The sequence below is a fragment of the Periophthalmus magnuspinnatus genome, chromosome 2 (assembly GCF_009829125.3).
Source record: "Periophthalmus magnuspinnatus isolate fPerMag1 chromosome 2, fPerMag1.2.pri, whole genome shotgun sequence".
In the NCBI taxonomy this organism is placed as follows: Eukaryota; Metazoa; Chordata; class Actinopteri; order Gobiiformes; family Gobiidae; genus Periophthalmus; species Periophthalmus magnuspinnatus.
Window position 1 is genome coordinate 1,194,351 of NC_047127.1, and position 20,329 is coordinate 1,214,679.

General features: G+C 41.2%; 1 protein-coding gene across 2 annotated transcripts in view; it reads right to left on the reverse strand.

Annotated features, from left to right (window-relative positions):
* The window catches only part of LOC117383973 (E3 ubiquitin-protein ligase Midline-1-like), an 85,234-nt gene that overhangs the window by 46,123 nt on the left and 18,782 nt on the right, over positions 1-20,329 (reverse strand). Inside the window, exon 1 of one of the 2 annotated variants that reach the window (XM_033981234.2) lies at positions 8,854-9,039. The exons of the other annotated variant lie outside the window; for it this stretch is intronic. The gene's annotated coding sequence lies outside the window, so the exon portion shown is untranslated. Of the gene's footprint in view, positions 1-8,853; positions 9,040-20,329 lie in introns of those variants that run through there. 2 annotated transcript variants of the gene reach the window in all.

Sequence of the window (20,329 nt, forward strand, 5' to 3'; positions counted from 1 at the left end):
TTTGGATCATTTCCGGAATCCAGGAATAGCCGCTTATCTCTGCTGAACTAAAGGTAAAAGTGGGAGGAGTTAAGTTGAAAACGACCACTTGATGACATCACGAGGTGGAACAGAGCGTTTTTGAGCTTTGGAGATGAGACAAAAACACAACTCCAGGTCTGTTTTTGATGCACTAACGACATTAGAACACGACTTAAAGCTGCAAGAGTCAGTTTGTGTCATATAGGAGCTTTACTACTACTACTACTACTATTACTACTACTACTACTACTACTACTACTACTACTATTCGCGTACTTAAGCTAACATCTGTGGTGCTGTCAGTCCTGATTAGCTTTAGCACATTAGCCTGACTGTGAACATCTGGACTCAAATATGTGTGTTTGATGTGAGAGGAATGTACTCGTGTGACGCCACAGCGAGTACATTCCTCTCAAAGTACTGCAAATATTATCATGAATACTTATCCGTCATTACAGCGTGTGGCCAGGAGGGGGAGCAGTTTCAAAACGAGACTTTGACCTGATTTTTGTGACTCTGTAAATACGATGATGTCAGAAGAGACGAGCACACGTATTTTTAGTAGTAGCTTTAAAAGTACTGGGTGTTGATGTACGTGGTGACCTAGTAGTAATAGTAATAGTACAAGTAGTAGTAGTGGTAGTAGGTTGTAATACTAGTGCCAGTAAAGTGGAAGTAAAACAGTAATAATTTAATTTCCCCATAGTTTACTGTCCAGTGTGAGGTAAAGCAAGAAGTACTAGAAGTAGAAGTACAAGTGGTAGAACTAGTAGTAATAGGAGTAATAGTAGTAGTAATCAGTAGTAGAACAAGTAGTAGAAGTAGTAATAGCTGCAATAGTAGCACTTGAAGTAGTAGTAGTAGTAGTAGTCGGTGTTTCCAGTAGTAGTAGTAGTAGTACAAGTAGTTGTCAAGATAACAGTTAAATCTGACTCCGAGTCTGTATCTTTGATCCTACAGACGTTACGACAGCAGTAGTAGTAAAATCAGTAGTATAAGTAGTAGTAGTAGTAGTAGTACTAGTACTTCACATAATTACATGTGTTTTCCTCTGTTTCCTCACACACTCGACTTTTCTATTCGTGTCTTTAGTTTCAGTCTCTGCTCCACTCGGTGCCAGGACGACTCAGGCACATTACTGTGGGTATTTAATAGTCCCTGTGGTGTCCCAGGCACGTCTGTGTGAAGGCGAGCTCTGAAACGACTCACAGAAGAAGAAGAAGAAGAAAAAGAAAAAGGAGAAGAACAGATTCAGTCCCAGATAAACATCGTGTCTCATGATTCAAACCAACGACACGGACGACATTCCACAGAGAATGAAGACATGAGAGAGGACCTGGTCTAGACCGGGTTTAGACCTGGTTTAGTCCTGGTTTAGACCTGGTTTAGTCCTGGTTTAGTCCTGGTTCAGTCCTGGTTCAGTCCTGGTTTAGTCCTGGTTCAGTCCTGGTTTAGTCCTGGTTTAGACCTGGTTTAGACCTGGTTTAGACCTGGTTTAGACCTGGTTCAGTCCTGGTTCAGTCCTGGTTCAGTCCTGGTTTAGTCCTGGTTCAGTCCTGGTTTAGTCCTGGTTTAGACCTGGTTTAGACCTGGTTTAGACCTGGTTTAGACCTGGTTCAGTCCTGGTTCAGTCCTGGTTCAGTCCTGGTTTAGTCCAGTTTCATTCTGCTGTTTCTGTGGAGTCAGTTCACATTTTCTGTTTATTTTTAACTTCATCGTCTGAGGCCACAGCTCCAGGACTGTCCTCATAAAACCACAACACGCTCTTTTAAACACAGACGTAATATGGTCAAATGTGGACGAGATTAGACCAAAGACTGAAACGACAAGAGAAACGTCACCACAGCTTCAGCTCAAATGAACAGACCACGAGTATCATAGCAACCAAAGAGCCAATCAGGAGCAAGGCTGATGAAGGCAACAGCTTTTCCTTAGCTTAGCAACGCTGTCAATCAAACCTGTTGCTAACACTAACAGGAGCGACCTCGGGGAAAGAAGGACCTGATTTGTCTGTTATTAATGTTCAGATCTTGATTTACAGACACAATAGTGAAATAAAAACCCCAGGATCATGTAGAGGGTTAATACGAACATTTAAGACCAGAATGAGTCTGAAGCAGCAGAGACAGAGAGAGGGGATAGATTTTTTTTTTTTTAAAACAAAAAACCTCAAAATACAAAAAAAATAAAAATAATAATAATTAATAAAAATAACAAAAAATAAATAAATAAACTCAAAATGACAAAAAAGGAAAAAAAACAAACAAAAAAAACCCTCATAACAAAAAATAAATAAACTCAAAATAACTAAAAATAATAATGAAACAAAAATAAATAAAATAAACTCAAAATAAAAAATAAATAAATTAAGTAATTAATTAATCCCAGGATCATGTAGAGGGTTAATATTTAAGACCAAAATGAGCCTGAAGCAGCAGAAACAGAGAGAGAGGAGACAGATTTTACACAGAAAGAGAATTGGAGCCAGAGTCGATGGAGCAGGGAGTGCGCACATGTTCACTTCCTGTTTGTAGCACGGCGCTAGCATGTTAGCTAAGTCCTTTTATATAAACAGTGTGAGGGTTAAACTTGAGTTTACAGCAACAAATCTCAAAACTTTGTGATGGTCCAGAGGCGCCAAAACTTTTTTTTAAATCGCGGGCCACATCTCAAAACATATTTGAGGCGGAGAACCACAGACGGTGATGCGTGCGGAGCTTTACACACAGATCTGACACACAGATCTGTGTTACACACATTTATTTTATGTCTGTGTCTCACTGTGATGTTTGAGGTTATAGTAGAAATACTTTAATTTGTTGTTAAAAGTTTTGCGTATGATCCATTGGGCCGGTTCAGCAGGAGACCTGAGGGCCAATAAAAACTGGTCTGTGGGCCGCATTTGGCCCCCGGACCATAGTTTGGACAGACAGAAACACTGACCTGGATCAGACTGAAGATCTGAGCTCGTTTCATTTTGAGGCGACAGAATCAGACTAAATATAGAACGAAGAGAAGAACCAAACCATAAGAGGCATCGACACTCACAACCTCAGAGAGAAGTCAGAGAAGAGACCTGGTTTAGACCTGGTTTAGACCTGGTTTAGTCCCGGTTTAGTCCCGGTTTAGTCCCAGTTTTGTCCCGGTTTAGTCCAGCTTTAGTCCAGCTTTAGTCCAGCTTTAGTCCAGCTTTAGTCCAGCTTTAGTCCCGGTCTAGTCCCGGTCTAGTCCCGGTTTAGACCTGGTTCAGTCCCGGTCTAGTCCCGGTTTAGTCCCGGTTTAGTCCCGGTTTAGTCCCGGTCTAGTCCCGGTCTAGTCCCGGTCTAGTCCCGGTCTAGTCCTGGTTTAGACCTGGTTCAGTCCCGGTCTAGTCCCGTTTCAGTCCTGGTTTAGTTCTGGTTTAGTCCCGGTTTAGTCCTGGTTTAGACCTGATTCAGTCCCGGTCTAGTCCTGGTTTAGTCCCGGTTTAGTCCTGGTTTAGTCCCGGTTTAGTCCCGGTTTAGTCCCGGTTTAGACCTGGTTTAGTCCTGGATTAATCCTGGATTAGTCCTGGTTTACACAAATAAAAACAAAAAATTCAGCTCAAATCTTCATCAAAATCTCCCCATTTGAATCTTTAAACGACTCAAAATCTGTGAGAAATACTTTTACTTTTTACTCTTTAAGTACATTTTTAAACAGGTACTTTAATACTTTTACTCCAGTAGTTTTTTCCCTGTGATACTTTGACTTCTACTCGAGTATTTGTTTCGTCGTATTTGTACTTTTATGACTCGACTCCTCATGTCTCCACAGGACGACTCCACCTCCGGCTCTGAGCTCATTCTGCTCTTTGTCTCCATGTTTGAGGTCGCCATGGTAACCACACACTCGCTACCGCCGCCGCCACCGCCGCCGCCACCGCGCTCCGTCAGTGATTAAAGACGCGCTGGGGTGAATGAAACGAGTCCGAGCGGAAGAGCAAAAAGAACAAACGGACGATGTTCAGACAAGAATGAGCAGCTCTGGAGGAATCTCGTGTCGGGTTTGGAGACTTTTCAAAACAAAATTACAAATGAGATTTCAAAATAAAAGCTCAAGACACAACAATAAAAATGTTACTTTCATATTTTGTTTTGAAAAGACTTTTTTTTTAACATTTACAAATATTTTTCTTGTACTAAACGTCACTTTTGCTGCTGCCATCTGCTCAGTTTAGATTTTTCCTGACGCCTCTCCGCAGATCTTCCCCGTAACTCGTCCGGATACATACGTTAAATGCCATACTCTGGGACAACGCTTTATCTCCGTGGAGACAAGCATCAGAAAAGTTACACAATGAGCCTTTAAATTAGAAGATTGTGCTGCAAAGAGTCAAACTGTTAAATCTGAAGTGATGTAAAAAATGTGATGTTTTCAAACTTTTGTCATCGTCGCCTCAGTGTTTTGCCGTTGTCATGACGATTTGTTGTTCTCGTACGACGCCTCCTGATTCGACGAAGGACAAACCAGACGCCGCCGTTTCCTGAGTCTAATTCTGATTAAAGTCGATGCTGAGCTCAAGGTCGAACAAACAAACCTCCCACAACCAAGTCAAACAGGAAGTGTCCCGACAATAGGACAAGGTCTGTGAGGGGACTAAAGGGACCGACGGAGAGGACACGGGGACAGAGGGACAGAGGGACGGAGAGACAGAGGGACGGAGAGACAGAGAGACACGGAGACTTAGCACAGAAATAAAGAGACAGAGACACAGGGACACAGGGACGGAGAGGACACAGGGACAGAGGGACACAGTGACGGAGAGGACACGGGGACAGAGGGACGGAGAGGACACGGGGACAGAGGGACAGAGAGGACACAGGGACGGAGAGGACACAGGGACAGAGGGACACAGTGACGGAGAGGACACGGGGACAGAGGGACGGAGAGGACACGGGGACAGAGGGACACGGAGACTTAGCGCAGAGATAAAGAGACAGAGGGACGGAGAGACACAGAGACGCAGAGACAGAGAGATGCAAACACAGAGAGACACAGAGACACAGGGACAGAGGGACGGAGAGACAGAGGGACGGAGAGACAGAGGGACGGAGAGACAGAGAGACACGGAGACTTAGCGCAGAGATAAAGAGACAGAGACACAGGGACAGAGGGACGGAGAGACAGAGAGACACGGAGACTTAGCGCAGAGATAAAGAGACAGAGACACAGAGACAGAGGAACAAAGAGTCAGTGATACAGAGAGAGAGACAGAGACACAGGGACAGAGACACAGAGACAGAGACACAGAGACACAGAGACACAGAGACACAGAGACAGAGACACAGAGACAGAGACACAGAGACAGAGGGTCCGAGAGCAGGAAGGACAAGGTAAATACTGGACACTACTGATGGTAAAACAGTCTCCAGAATATAAACACTACTACTACAAAACACAATGAACTACTGCCACAATGTACTACTACAACTACTACTACTATAAATACACAATGTACTACTATTGCTACTATTACTACTACAAATACTTCTACTGTTACCACAAAACACCATGTCCTCCTCCTGTTACTCTCCTCATTTAACAGCTGTGGACTAGAGTCTAATCCTGTTGTTTACCATGTTTCTGTACTATTTAAAGCAACACTCTGTAACTTTTCTGGTGGAGAGTCGACCACCTGCTCGTCTCCGTCACCCACGACGACACTATACAGCAGCGTACGGCTCAGATCTGTGGAGAGGCAGTCCCACTCACTGCAAGAACGCTGTTGTGATGTTTATAAAAGTACAACATGTGGAACATCTTGAGACGTCACCATGGAGACGAGCGGGTGACACGGTTCAGAAAAGTGACATAGTGCATCTTTAAAACACTGACTTTAATATTTACTGTTTCAGTGATATTTTAGTTTGAAATAATGGTTCAAGTGTCGTCCACCGACACAACGCCCCACAACCCAGAACTCAGCTGTGAAACATTCCAATGCAGTGAGGGCTGGGTGTATCCTCCCCACGCCGGGTCTGAGGGTGAAAAGAGTGTAAAAGAGTGTAAAAAGAGTGAAAAAAGAGTGTAAAAAGAGTGCAAAAGAGTGTAAAAAGAGTGCAAAAGAGTGCAAAAGAGTGTAAAAAGAGTGTAAAAAGAGTGCAAAACAGTGTAAAGAGAGTGTAAAAAGAGTGTAAAAGAGCAAAAGAGTGCTAAAGACTGTAAAAAGAGTGTAAAAAAGAGTGCAAGAGAGTGCTAAAAGAGTGCAAAAGAGTGTAAAAGAGCAAAAGAGTGCTAAAGACTGTAAAAAGAGTGCAAAAGAGTGCAAAAAGGAGAAAAAGGGTGCAAAAGGAGCAGTGCGACCTCCTTTTATAGTGTTTGCACCTCCATTTGAGTCAAACAGACCTGGAGTTGTGTTTTTTGTTTCATTCTCACATGTTTAACACACAAACTCTGCAGATTTAAGCTGGAAAACACTCTGTTCCACCTTGTGATGTCATCATGTGGTGATACAGGAAGTGCTCCACTGTGTTTTTAAACTCCACACACCTTCATTTCTAGAATCATTTGGATCATTTCAGCTCCTGGAATTGTCACTTTCTACTGAACTAAAGGTAAAAGGAGCTGTTTTTAATTTGAAAACTACCACTTGATGACATCACAAGGTGGAACAGAGCGTTTTGAGCTTTGGAGATGAGACAGACTAATAATAAATGAAATGAAACACAACTCCAGGTCTGTTTTTGAGGAGGGTTCATCATTAGAACATAGATTAAAGCTCCAAGAGTCAGTTTTGTGTCATGTAGCAGCTTTAATAGAAGAGCATTGCCTTTTACCCTTTAACCTTTGACCCTCAGATGCCCCTTGTGGTCAGTTTGTCCTGTAGTTTTATCTACTCTATCAAAATGTACTTTTTATTTTTAATGGTTTTGTAAAATTAAAGTCCAGAGGTGGAAGGAAACACAGTAAAAACGATGAAACTTCTGTATTTAAGACAAAATTTTTAGGTAAGTTCATTTTACAGTAGATACTTTCTACTTTTACTTCAGTATAAAGTACTTTTCATATGATTGGAGGGGTTATTTTTATCATGTTCGTGGAAACATCCTGAGTAAAGTTTAAGAGTTCAAGTTTCAGCTTTGAGCAAAACAAAAATAAAAACACAAAAATCTGAAGAAAAGTGAAGAAACTGATTTGTTTCTGTGACCAAAATAAAAACATTTGAATCAATAACATTTAGACTTTAAGAGTAAAAGTCAAAATATTTCACACAAGTGTTAAAGTACATTTTTAAACAGTTACTTTAATACTTTTACTTAAGTAGATTTGTTCCTGCAGGAGATATTTGTTGCTGTTGTGTTTAGTTTTCTCGTTTATTTCTGGGTAAATTTACATATTTAATCTATATTTTTTGTTAATTTTCATGTTTAATTCATATTTTTTGTTATTTCTTGTGTTTTTCTCACATTTGCACCTGCTCTGTTTTTGTTCCTATTTCAGTTTCTGGGGGACACAGGTGGTTCTCGTGGCCCATAATGCACCTGGGCCTACGGGGCAGAGACTTTTGAACGTGGAACTTTGTCCGTTTGCTGCTCACGTGGAAACAAATCTATAAAAAACAACACATCTTTGCACCGGGACTTTGAGTTTTTCATGTTGTTTTTTTTGTAAATCACATTTTTCTGGAGCCTCGTTTGTTGGTTTTCAATACTTTTACTTTTACTTGAGTCACTTTTCACCTCTGTATTTGTACTTTTACTCAAATAACGACACTGAAAACTTCATCCACCGCTGCTTAAGTTAAACGTGGGGATCGTACGGTCTTAAAAAAACTATATTTCAGGATAAAAAGTTGAGCATCTGTCCAGGAAACCCCACGTCGCCCGGTCCAGCTCGATGACATAACACACAAAATAAACTTGTACTCCCAGCTCCACACAACAATGACATTACAACGACTTCCTCCTCCTCCTCCTCCTCCTCAGAGCCGTGAGCCAGCTCCTCTCGTATTGTTTCCTCTAGTTGTAACGTGGGACCAGGATTTCCTCGCGCCCTTTGACCTCTGGCAGGTGACACGGATCAGGCAGAGCGGCGGGCGTTAGCGTTAGCCTCCTGCCTCACACATGCCTCAGCGCAGATGCAGCACGGACGAGCTCATAACACGCACAAAAACACGCATGAGCAGACAGGAAACGCAGCTGAAACGGGACGGTCTGACCTCTGGGCACGACGCTGATGCTCAAACGTGCAAAATGAAGCTCACAGACGAGATAGTTCCTGGAATAAACGGGTTTAAAGAAGAAGAAGATTCAGCAAACGCCAAAATTCCAACTCTAGCATTTGAGTTTTTGAGTTTTGACGTGTTCATTCTGGCTCAAAGGCTGAAGCTTTTTAATCTGTTTGTTTCTAGATCTTTCTAAAAAAAAAAACTGATTGTAGAAATTGGGTCACACCAAACGCACAACCTAGCCCCGCCCCCTGACACACATTTGCATATTTAAATCAATTTGCAGATTTGGATTTGCAAAACTTAACCATTAGAACAGTTGCCATAACAAACTTGTACAAACACTGACAATAAAATCTCATAAAACTAAAACGTCGGCCACGATTTGAACGATTCGCTGCTTGAAACGTGAAAAGTTTGGGTTTTGGTGGAGCAAATGTCACTGGTTTGGAAGCTATCATTATCATACCAGGAGTGATCCGACGCATCGCAACTTTACATTTTTTTTGGGGTGGAATTTTTGGGAATCCCCTTTGCTCCCGCTTCAAGAAACTATGAAACAGATTCCAAATGAAACAAAACAAGTAGGTCATGTGTGTGTAAAGCAGCACAACCACAACACGCAGCCGCTCCGTGGATCTTACCTTCCACATGATTAAAATCCCATCATCCACAAACAAAGTGAAAAAAAGAGGAGAGAACAGGTCAGGAGACGCAGGCGCTATCTTTGGCTGCGTCCTGATTATTTCCCAAAGTGTGTAGGAAGCGAGGAAGGGAACGAGGAGCTAGGAAACCACAAAAAAAAAGCTGCTAACTCGGACCCTGCTGCACCATCACCTCCCCTGACATGTTCACTGCCCCGACTGTGTGCAAGCTTTTCCATTCTGACCCGGCGGAGCGAGGAGCAGAGAGATAGTCCCCTCCCCTCCTCCGTGCACTCCGCTCACAAAGCCCCTCCCCCACATATTCAAATCCGCCCACGAGCCAATCAGAGCGCGGCAGAGGCGGGCGGAGGGGCGGGGGCTTGAGCGGTCAGATGTTTTTTGTGTGAGGCTGGAGAGGCTGCGTCGGATCTGCGCGCCGGCGTTTGCTCTCGGGCCTTGATCCTTTCAGCTGTACGGAGAGGCTAAAACAACAAGCTAACGTTGCACTTCCTGTGTCATTAAGGCGAGATCTGGGAGGAAGGACCTGAGCTGCAGCTAATTTCTTGGTTTTTAGCTTCGGGAAAAGTTTTAATTTTGAGGGGATTTTATGTTCGGTCGTGATCCAAAAGCGGTTCTGTCCTGCGCTCACAGATTGTTTTTATTTTATTCTCATTTTATGTTTTACAAAATGGCCGACAGTCGCTCAAATGTCCACTTTTCTACAGAAGAATCCACCAGTTTCTTGTCTCCGTGGAGATGCTACTCAGCTAGAAACTTCCACAATACATTTTCCCATTTTCCTCCGCTTATCCACAACTCCCCGAGACTTCCCTCACCCCAGACACCTCCTCCGATGCGACCCCAAATTGCTCCCAAGCCACAAAAAATCGAAATAAATCGATTTATCTCCTTTGAAAAGCCAAGTTCTAGGTCGGATCACAATAAAAATAGTAATAAAAGCTGTTTTGGTTCAATAAAAACACCTGTAATTCAAATAGAAGCTGGATTTAATGCTGTATTGTGGGATATTCCAAGGTAAGGCGATAACGTGTCCATGGATACAGCCTCCCAGAAAAGTTAGAGAGTTATTGAAAGCAAAAAAAGTCGTAAAACACCAGGATGTCAGATGAATTTGAGTTCACAACAACAAAATGGCTGCTTTAAAGGCCATAGACTACAATGCTGTCAATCAAACCTGTTGCTAACGCTAACGGGAGCGACGTCGGGGAAAGACAACGCCTGATTTGTCTATTATTAATGTTCATGTCTTGATTTACAGACACAATAGTGAAATAAAAACCCCAGGATCATGTAGAGCGGAAAAAAGAAAGGAAAAAGAAAACACAAGGGACTGAAAAAACATTTATCCAGAAGCACCAACCTGAGCTGAGAAAAATGATTTTGTTCAAAGCGTTGGGCGACCAATCAGCTTCTTCGTTTCACATCGCAGAGAAATGTTTGGTTCTGGTTCGAGATGCGACCATAGACTGTTTACATGAATGGACGTAGCTAACCTGCTAGCCGCTGCGCTCTAAACAGGAAGTGATCATGTGCGCACTTCCTGCTCCATCGACTCCAATTCACTTTCTATTGAAAAACTGTGTTAAATGTTCGTATTAACCCTCTACATGATCCTGGGATTCTTTTTTTTTTAGTTATTTAGATTTTTTAAATATTTTTTTAAGGTTTTTGTTTTTTTTTTAGTTTTCTTAATTTTTTTTTTTTTTTTTTTGTTATTTAGATTTTTTTGGTTTGTTTTTTTTTTTAGTTATTTTGAGTTGTGTCTTTTTTATTTTGAGTTTTTTTGTTGTTGGTTTTATTATAATTTCTTTTAGTTATTTTGAAATTGTTTTTTAAGTTTTTTTTTTAGTTTATTTTCTTAATTTTTTTTTGTTATTTAGATTTTTTTGTTAGTTTTTTTTTAGTTATTTTGAGTTGTGTCTTTTTTATTTTGAGTTTTTTTTTTGTTGGTTTATATGGTAGTTATTTTAAATTTTTTTTTTTGTTTGTTTTGTTATTTTGAGTTGGGTTTTTTTTTGTGTTTTTTCATTTCATTTTCATTCTGGTCTTAAATGTTCGTATTAACCCTCTACATGATCCTGGGGTTTTTATTTCACTATTGTGTCTGTAAATCAAGATCTGAACATTAATAACAGACAAATCAGGTCCTTCTTTCCCCGAGGTCGCTCCTGTTAGCGTTAGCAACAGGTTTGATTGACAGAGTTGCTAAGCGTCCGCTCCTATATCTCCAAGACTTTACATTAAACGTATCGCCTAGAATCTGTTCAAACTTCGCCTCGACTTCCCTCCTCCGCTTTTTCCTTTGCAAACTTTTTAATGTCTCCCTGAGCTCTCCACCCCCACCTGTCTCCTCCACCTTCACCCCGCCCCCAGCGAAGCCCGCCGCCCCCTCCCTGCTGTTTTTTTGACGAGTCCCTCCTGAAAAAGCAGCTTAAATTAATCTCCAAGAAGCACGTCAGCCGTTTCCCCGCCCACACCAGCGAGGACAACTTTGATCAGAACATCACTGTTTAATATCAGGCTTAAAAACACCACCCTCTAAAGCTCCGTCTGTGGAGGTATTTCCATCCGACCTCACAGTTTTAATAATTACAAGACGAGGTTCAGAACGTTCTCGTCGGAGGCTGGATCCCACATAATCCTTCACATTTCGCCCTGGAGGAGCGAGCGCCGTGTCGGACAAGACTTTGGAAGAAGAAAAGTGTGAACTCGACGGATAAAAGCACGAAATACAAAATACACCGACTTTAAATCAATCGAATGAGCAGGTTTTCATTTGTACTGAAGGATTTTTATTCACACGTGTTTAGAACGTTTTGTGTAGAGTTGACGTTAGCAAAGAGGAGGAGTTAAAAATGTAACTTATAAATAAATATAGTTTAAATATACTGTGTTTTCTGGACTATAAGTCGCTCCTGAGTATAAGTCGCACCAGCCAAAAATGCAAAATAATAAAGAAATAAACAAATAAATCGCATCTGAGTATAAGTCGCACCTCTGGACAGGACTTTTTAGGGTTAAGTTGAAGGTTTTAAGTTCCATCTGCTTAATATTTATACTTTCAACTAGCATAACCTTTCGGCTAACACGTATTTAGAACTTTCTGTGTGGAGTTCACGTCACCAAAGAGGAATTAAAATGACTTAACTTCAAATATCTTTCAAAATGAGTGGATTTGACTTAAATATATGGAGTTTAAATATCGTATTTTCTGGACTATAAGTCGCTCCTGAGTATAAGTCGCAAAAACAATGAATAATAATGAAGAAATAAACATATATTTCACATATAAGTCGCTCCTGAGTATAAGTTAGTTCGAAAAATACAGTAAATTTAATGTGTATTTTTTCTTTTTATATTAAGTTGATAGGAAGTTAAGGATTTTACGTTCTATCTACTTAAAATGTAAACTTTCAGCTAGCACGTATTTAGAATTTTACATTTTTGGCATGGAGTCCACATTACCAAAGATAAAATAAATTAAAGTAATAAAAGTTTTTCAGCTTTTCAGACGTAGATTTACTTTAAAATGACTTAAAATTACTCCTTCAAATATATCTTTTCCATCCTTCCATCCATTTTCTTCCGCTTTATCCAGGGCTGGTCTAGTTTAAGTCTTGACTCTCAGACTTCCCCCACCCCAGACACTTCCTCCAGCTCCTCTAATGTGATCCCAAACATTCCCATAGAGACACACAGTCCCTCCAGCGTGTCCCACGTCTCCTCCAGGGCCCGGAAAACAACTCCTCCGGGAGAAATGCAGTTTAAATATATTTTTTCTCATATAAAACCAGCCGACCTCGAGTATCATAGCAACCAAAGAGCCAATCAGAAGAGACTTAGCGGGGGTTAGCATGTTAGCTAAGTCTGTTTATATGTTTATACAGTCTATGAATAAGACTTAGCTCCTTATAGACCATTACAGCTCGTCTAGACTTTTTTTTCTCTTTTTAGCCACAAAAATCATGTTAAAGGAAATATCAGTTTGTACTTTTACCTTTTTTCACACAACTACATCTATTTTACTCTGTCCATCCTTATTTTTCTTTCAACGCATTAAATAAGTGTGTAATACCGGTTTAAGTAGAAGAAAAATATAAAAACGATGTACTTTTGAGTAACTTTTATGCAAAAACAAAACGGGTGTCAAATTTTAATTTTAATTTTCACAGAGGGCCACATAAACAAAATGGCTGCTCTCAATCTTGTTAATTAACTGTTTCTATATTTGTTACTTATTCAAGTTACAAATATTGGACATGGATTTGCGCAGATATGAAAAAATAACTGTAACTGTGTGTATCCCGATAAACTGATATATTAAGACAGTCAAACCTTTTAATTTACCTTGTCGCGGCCACATAAAATGACATGGCGTGCCGCATTTGGCCCACGGGCCTTGAGTTTGACACATTGATTTTGGGAATATCTGTTAAATAAAGTGTTTTCGGTCATAGCGTCTTTGTCGTGTCCCAGTTGTTTACGTCCGTTGACCCTTTTCCCGTGTCCTTTTGAAAGAAGTCACTCGCTGAGGTCTTGACATTTCGGCGGCGGCGGCGTGTGATGTCACCCGCCCCGAGCGTTGTGTGTGTTCTGAGACGCCGCGGATGTGTGGATGTGTCAGCTCCGGTCAGCTCGGAGCCGTTTGGCGACGTAACGCGGCGGTTTGAGCTCGTCCAGAATGCGTTCCGTGGTGTTTGGACCCGGATGAGACAGAACGAGGGCGAGGAATTTTGGAAAAGAGACAACGGGAAGATGGAACCGGCTACTGGGACGGGGAGTTTCCATCGTTAGTCAGCTCCTGGCAACGCTGACGTAACGGGACGATCCAAACACGTGTGGTTTTGTGAATTAGAGCGAATGTGACTTTAAAGCTGCTGCATGAAACAAAATGGACTAATGTGAGCGTTTAGTCAAGATCTAATGTCGTTAACGCGTCAAAAAACAGACCTGGAGTCGTGTTTTGTTTCATTTATTATGAGTCTGTTACATCTACAAAGCTCAAAACGCTCTGTTCCACCTCGTGATGTCATCAAGTGGTAGATTTCAAGTTATAATCCCCTTTTACCTTTAGTTCAGTTGATATAAGAGACAACTCCAGGACTGAAATGATCCAAATGATTCTATAAATGAAGGTGTGTGGAGTTTAAAAACACAGAGGAGCACTTCCTGTATCGCCACATGATGACATCACAAGGTGGAACAGAGTGTTATACAGGTGTTTTATTGTTGTTTTTGCTTTGTGCAGCATAAGTTGTGTTTTAAATGTGCTATAAATAAAACTGAATTGAATTAAATGTTTTTTGACAAAGGAGACGACGTTTAGGGTTTGAATATAAAAAATAAAAAAACATATATATATAATTTTTCTATTTTTACCTTTTTTTAAACTACATAATGCCATATATTTTACTTTATACAGTATTTGATGTCTTCTGTGTGTTTATAAAATGGAGAAAGTAGTAAAAATAAAATAATAAATTCATTTTTTCTGCATTGGTAAAATTTGGACGTATAAAAAATTTGACGTCACAAAACGGACAAACCAATTTCCACCAAACTTTAAAGCTCTACTGTGTAATATTTTTTAACGGGGGCCCTACCGTCTGCTCGTTTTGCTTGGAATGTTTTTTAACACGGCATTAAACTTTTATATCACCATGGAGACATTAGCCGACACAACTGGGCCAAGATACAAGTCAGATCTGCGGAAAAGAGACCCGCTCATCGTGAGAATGTGTTTGTTTTTTTTTCTTTTTTGCAGTAAAAAATAAATGCAAGATAGATTAGATTAGATTAGATTAGTGTAATGCCCTATTGCGGAACATTCTGGGTAAAGCGATGTCTCGAGCAGCTGATGGAGCCTCGTCAAGAAAAGTTACATAGTGAACTTTAAAAAAAAAACACACAAAAAACACAAAATTGTCCAGTTTGTATTCGTACACTTCAGGTACAAAATGGCGTCCGGCGCTTTCATCTCCCCCCAAAAAAAAAACTCCTACGGCAACTCGGCGGGGACAGTTGGAGCGTTTCCATCCTGGTGGTTCCCTTGGCGGCGGACGGCCAAACGCTCCGACTTTCCAAACACTTTTATGGTGATGTATTTATAGATTTTTCCAGTGGAGATGATCCAGAAACTCTCTTAAGCTCGAGTGAGGAGCATTAGCCGCGTCTGAAAATACCTCCATTATAACGACGTCCTTTTAGTGTCACCTTCACGCACTCGTCGCCGTCTGGCCCCCGGTGAAGTCTGAACGGTTTAAAACGGTACGCACGTTTAGCAGCCGGAACAAAATGGCGGGGGTCTTTTATTCTGCGGTGGGAGCGTTGGTTATGTTTGTGGAAAAGAGGTTTTTAAACAGGGCTCAGGAACAAACAGCAGATTTTCTCAATTATTTAAGTATCAGTGACACATTAAATTAGCCCCGGTGTTCTGCAGAAAGCGCTGAAGAGGTGCATTATGGGAGATTTTGTGTGGAAGGAGCGACGTCATCTATTTGTCTCCGTGGAGATGTGACGGTTTTGTCGTCTTTGTTTCACAGTCTGGCGTCAAAACAGCCCAACTGAGCTTGTGTCTCTATGGTTCTCATCTCTGTGGATCATTCTGTTATAATTTACACTTTTTAAATCATAATATTCATCTAAAACACATTTGTCAAACTCAAGGCCCGTGGGCCAAATGCGGCCCGCCAGGTCATTTTATGTGGCCCACGACAAAGTAAATTAAAATGTCAGTTTATCAGGAGATACACAGTTAAACAGACTTTTTTTTTTCATGTCTATGTAAATCCATATGTAATATTTGTAACTTGAATAAGTAATAAATATAGAAACGGTTAATTAACAAGATTAAAACATAGTGACATTTATGTTAGTCACATCTGGCCCTTTGAGAGCGACCATTTTGTTGATGTGGCCCTCGGTGAAAATGAGTTTGACACACCTGATCTAAAATGACTTAATAAAATGAACAAGTTAAGTTATTAAAACATTTCACGGAATTTTGCATTTTAAACGGCCTTTTTGGACTTAAAACAACCACGTTATGGACATTAGTTAGCACAGAGCTGGTTAGCATGTAGCTTGTTAGCATATAGTGAACTAGCACATAGCCAATTAGAATGTAGCTTGGTAGCACATAGTTGATTAGCATGTAGCTGGGTATTATTAGCACGTAGCTGATTAGTGTGTAGCTCGGTAGCACATAACTGGGTGGCATGTAGCTGATTAGCACATAGCCGATTAACATGTAGCTGGGTATCATTAGCATGTAGCTGGGTAGCACGTAGATGGGTAGCACGTAGCTGATTAGCACGTAGCCAACTAGTACGTAGCTGGGTTGTATGTAGCTGGGTAGCACATAGTCGATTAACATGTAGCTGTGTATCATTAGCACATAGCTAGGTAACACGTAGCTGGTTAGCGCGTAGCTAGGTAGTATGTAGCTGGGTAGCATGTAACTGATTAGCACGTAGCTGATTAGCACATAGCCAATTAACATTCAGCTGGGTATCTTTAGCACATAACTGGGTAGCATGTAGCTGATTAGCATGTAGCTGGGTAGTTGTGACAAAGTGGGCCTGTCGTTTTTTAATAGTTCTATAATTTGGTTTGTACACGTCTGTTCATTTTTTCAATTCTAAACTAAATAAAACTGTCCCGGGTTTGTTTTGTTTAGTTTTCAGTCAGTTAAATCACCCACACTAGTGAGTTTAAACATATTCTATTTAGTTAAATGTGTCAATTCAGTTCAATACATTAATCCTCTTACCTGCATCTCCACATGGTCCAAACAAAGAGGGGGCGTGGCCTATGTCGGCCATTTTATAGACTTGGGTGTGGTCTTGGGCCGGACCATGTGGAGGGAAAACTGGTTTAAGTTTGTTTATTTCTTTGTGTTAATGTTTTATGTATTTTTGTTTCAATGATATAAGTGTTTATAGTTTATTTTGTTAAACACTTTAGTAAAGAGAGAGATGGTTTTATATTGAAGGAAATGCAAATGTTACACAACACCTGGAGAAAAGATGGAGTAAACCGGGGGAGGAGCTTCAGGTGCAGGAGAGTATTTGAGCAGAGCTAATGAGACAGAGCCAGGGCACATGTGGCTTTTTCCTTAGTTTTTGTTGAGCACCGTTAGTTTTTGTAAATATGTATAATTTTTTGTGTTCACTTGGGACCACTATGCTGATAATACATTTTGTCTGATGGGACGTCTTTTGAGTCTGCCTCCTGTTTGATCACTTCCCCACAGTAGCATGTAGCTGATTAGCATGTAGCTGATTAGCATGTAGCTGATTAGCACGTAGCTGATTAGCACGTAGCTGATTAGCATGTAGCTGACTAGCATGTAGCTGACTAGCATGTAGCTGATTAGCATGTAGCTGATTAGCATGCAGCTGACTAGCATGTAGCTGATTAGCATGTAGCTGATTAGCATGTAGCTGATTAGCACGTAGCTGATTAGCATGTAGCTGATTAGCATGTAGCTGATTAGCATGCAGCTGACTAGCATGTAGCTGATTAGCATGTAGCTGATTAGCATGCAGCTGATTAGCATGTAGCTGGGTAGTTGTGACAAAGTGGGGCCTTTGTCCTTTTTTAATATTACTATAATTTTGTTTGTACACGTCTGTTCATTTTTTCAATTCTAAACTAAATAAAACTGTCCCGGGTTTGTTTAGTTTAGTTTTCAATCAGTTAAATCACCCACACTAGTGAGTTTAAACATATTTTATTTAGTTAAATGTGTCAATTCAGTTCAATACATTAATCCTCTTACCTGCATCTCCACATGGTCCAAACGAAGAGGGGGCGTGGCCTATGTCGGCCATTTTATAGACTTGGGTGTGGTCTTGGGCCGGACCATGTGGAGGGGAAACTGGTTTAAGTTTGTTTATTTCTTTGTGTTTGTGTCTTTAGTATTTTTGTTTCAATGATATAAGTGTTTATAGTTTATTTTATTAAACACTTTAGTAAAGAGAGAGATGGTTTTATATTGAAGGAAATGCAAATGTTACACAGCACCTGGAGAAAAGATGGAGTAAACCGGGGGAGGAGCTTCAGGTGCAGGAGAGTATTTGAGCAGAGCTAATGAGACAGAGCCAGGGCACATGTGGCTTTTTTCCTTAGTTTTTGTTGAGCACCGTTAGTTTTTGTAAATATGTATTATTTTTTGTGTTCACTTGGGACCACTATGCAGATAATACATTTTGTCTGATGGGACGTCTTTTGAGTCTGCCTCCTGTTTGATCACTTCGGGCCGGCTTCCCCACAGTAGCATGTAGCTGATTAGCATGTAGCCAATTAACATGTAGCTGTGTATCATTAGCACGTAGCCGATTAGCCTCTGTGACGCCTTTGAACTCTTAATATTTGATTTTTTCCCAAACTCAGTGGAGTAAATAAATGTCAGATTGCCTTCCTGGCTCGGAGCAGGTGGTTCCGTGTTTCTCTGTTCCGTGTCTTAGATTCTGTGCGATCGTCGGCGCCGCACAGCCTCCGTCCAAACTCACTTCGCTCCATTATATCCGCGCTGACAGATGCCGCAAACACTCCAATCCAAACGTGTTTATATTTCTCTTGTTCTCGGGGCAGTTTCTTGTCACTTCTGAGCTCGTAGTAAATAAAAGTTATGTTTGTTATTCGTGTCCTTTCCGCACTCGGGTTTTTTCTCGCCCAAACTTAAAGCCGTCGTCTGGATCGACATCTGAAACTTTACTCGGGACAAAGTAAAGACGCAGGATCCAGTCTCCGGTCCAAATGTTTTTGTGTCTGCTCGTAAAATATGTTCTCAGAGTTTAAAAGGCTTTTATTTTAACAAGGTGGAATGAGAGGAATGCGGCAGCGCGTCTCCGTGCGGGCGGGACTGTGCGAGGATAAACCGAGGCAAGGGTTACAGCGGTGACCTTTGACCCCAGGCGCCGCGGGTAGCCGGCTGACGAAGGAGCCGTGTTTTACGACGCATGAAAATGTGCCGGGATGAAAAACACAGCTGTGGTATTTGAAGCAGCCGTAGAAAATGACTTTCTCGTGGTGTTCAAAGTGTTCGGAGTGGCCAGGTGGGGTCAAAGGTCAAAGACGGCGACGTAATAAACCCGGACGTTTTGATTCTGTGCGGCAAAATCTGTTTCTCAGCTTCACACTAATTCAAAATAAGAGAAATAATACATCTGTTTGGGAGGTTTGGGCACATTTGCAGAACTCTTTTCCACCATAGACTGTTTATATAAATGGACGTAGCTAACCTGCTAGCCGCCGCGTGTCAAACAGGAAGTGAACATGGACGCGCTTCCTGCTCCATCGACTCTACATGATCCTGGGGTTTTTATTTCACTTTTGTGTCTGTAAATCAAGATATGAACATTAATAACAGACAAATCAGGTCCTTCTTTCCCTGAGGTTGTTCCCGCTAGCGTTAGCAACAGGTTTGATTGACAGCGTTGCTAAGCGCCTGCTCCTGATTGGCTCTTTGGTTGTTATGACACTCACGGTCGTCTAATTTCGTCGCTATAACCGCTAGCTTCTCTTGACTGGAGTGAACGCCGTGGGTGACATCTGTGATCTAGAACTGGAGTCTTTTTTTTTTTTTTTTTTTTTTTTTACGTGTGAGCGGCCATGTTTGTTTTTTAACGCAAACAGACCATGCTCGTCTCTGATTGGTTCATGCGCCTGTCAATCACGATGCATGAAATCAGGGAAACGGGATCTAATCGTCTTTGTAAAGTTTTGTCAAAGCGTGCAGCTCTGGTTGGACAGGTAATGAGCACGCTATGGTCAAAAGTAGCCACTAAGCTAACCAGCGCTAATGCAAACGTCATATATATGGGATTACGTAGCTACAAAAATCCGCTAATGGCGCCGATCTGTGTCTTTGTACGTCTTTCCTCTCGTATAAGTAATGAATCCATCCTGTCCGTTTGTCTTTGGTGGCGTCTTTACAGCTCGGATATATACGGTCCTTTTAAACCCTCCCATGTCCCAGATCGCTATCTCGCAAATCGCTAGCCGTGCATTCTGTTAGCATGACGTTAGCAAGCGCTCGCCAAGAATCCATCACATTTCCAGCTCTAAAAATCATGTTTTTGACCAATTATTCCCCGGACATCTTGAACATCTTCACAGCTTTCTTTCCCTCTTCGGTTGAACTTTGACATCGAGAGTGAGGTCATTTAGGATCTGGTTCTGATTAGCGTCGAGGCGTCTTTGAGGAACGCTGATAGGAAGGAGATTTAGGAGATGTTTTGTAGCAGTGACCGCCACGAAAAAAAGATCTAATCGGGAGTTGGGCTAACACACGAGGAGAAGCTGCGAGCTGTTTTCAAGAGGAAGACGAGATAGAAATGATTAAAAAAGACGGAGAGATCGAGCGTGGAAACTGGCTAAAAGCGACAAACGCAACAGCAACATGATTCCAAAATTAATCATTCGGATTTTCCCAAGAATAATTTGGAAG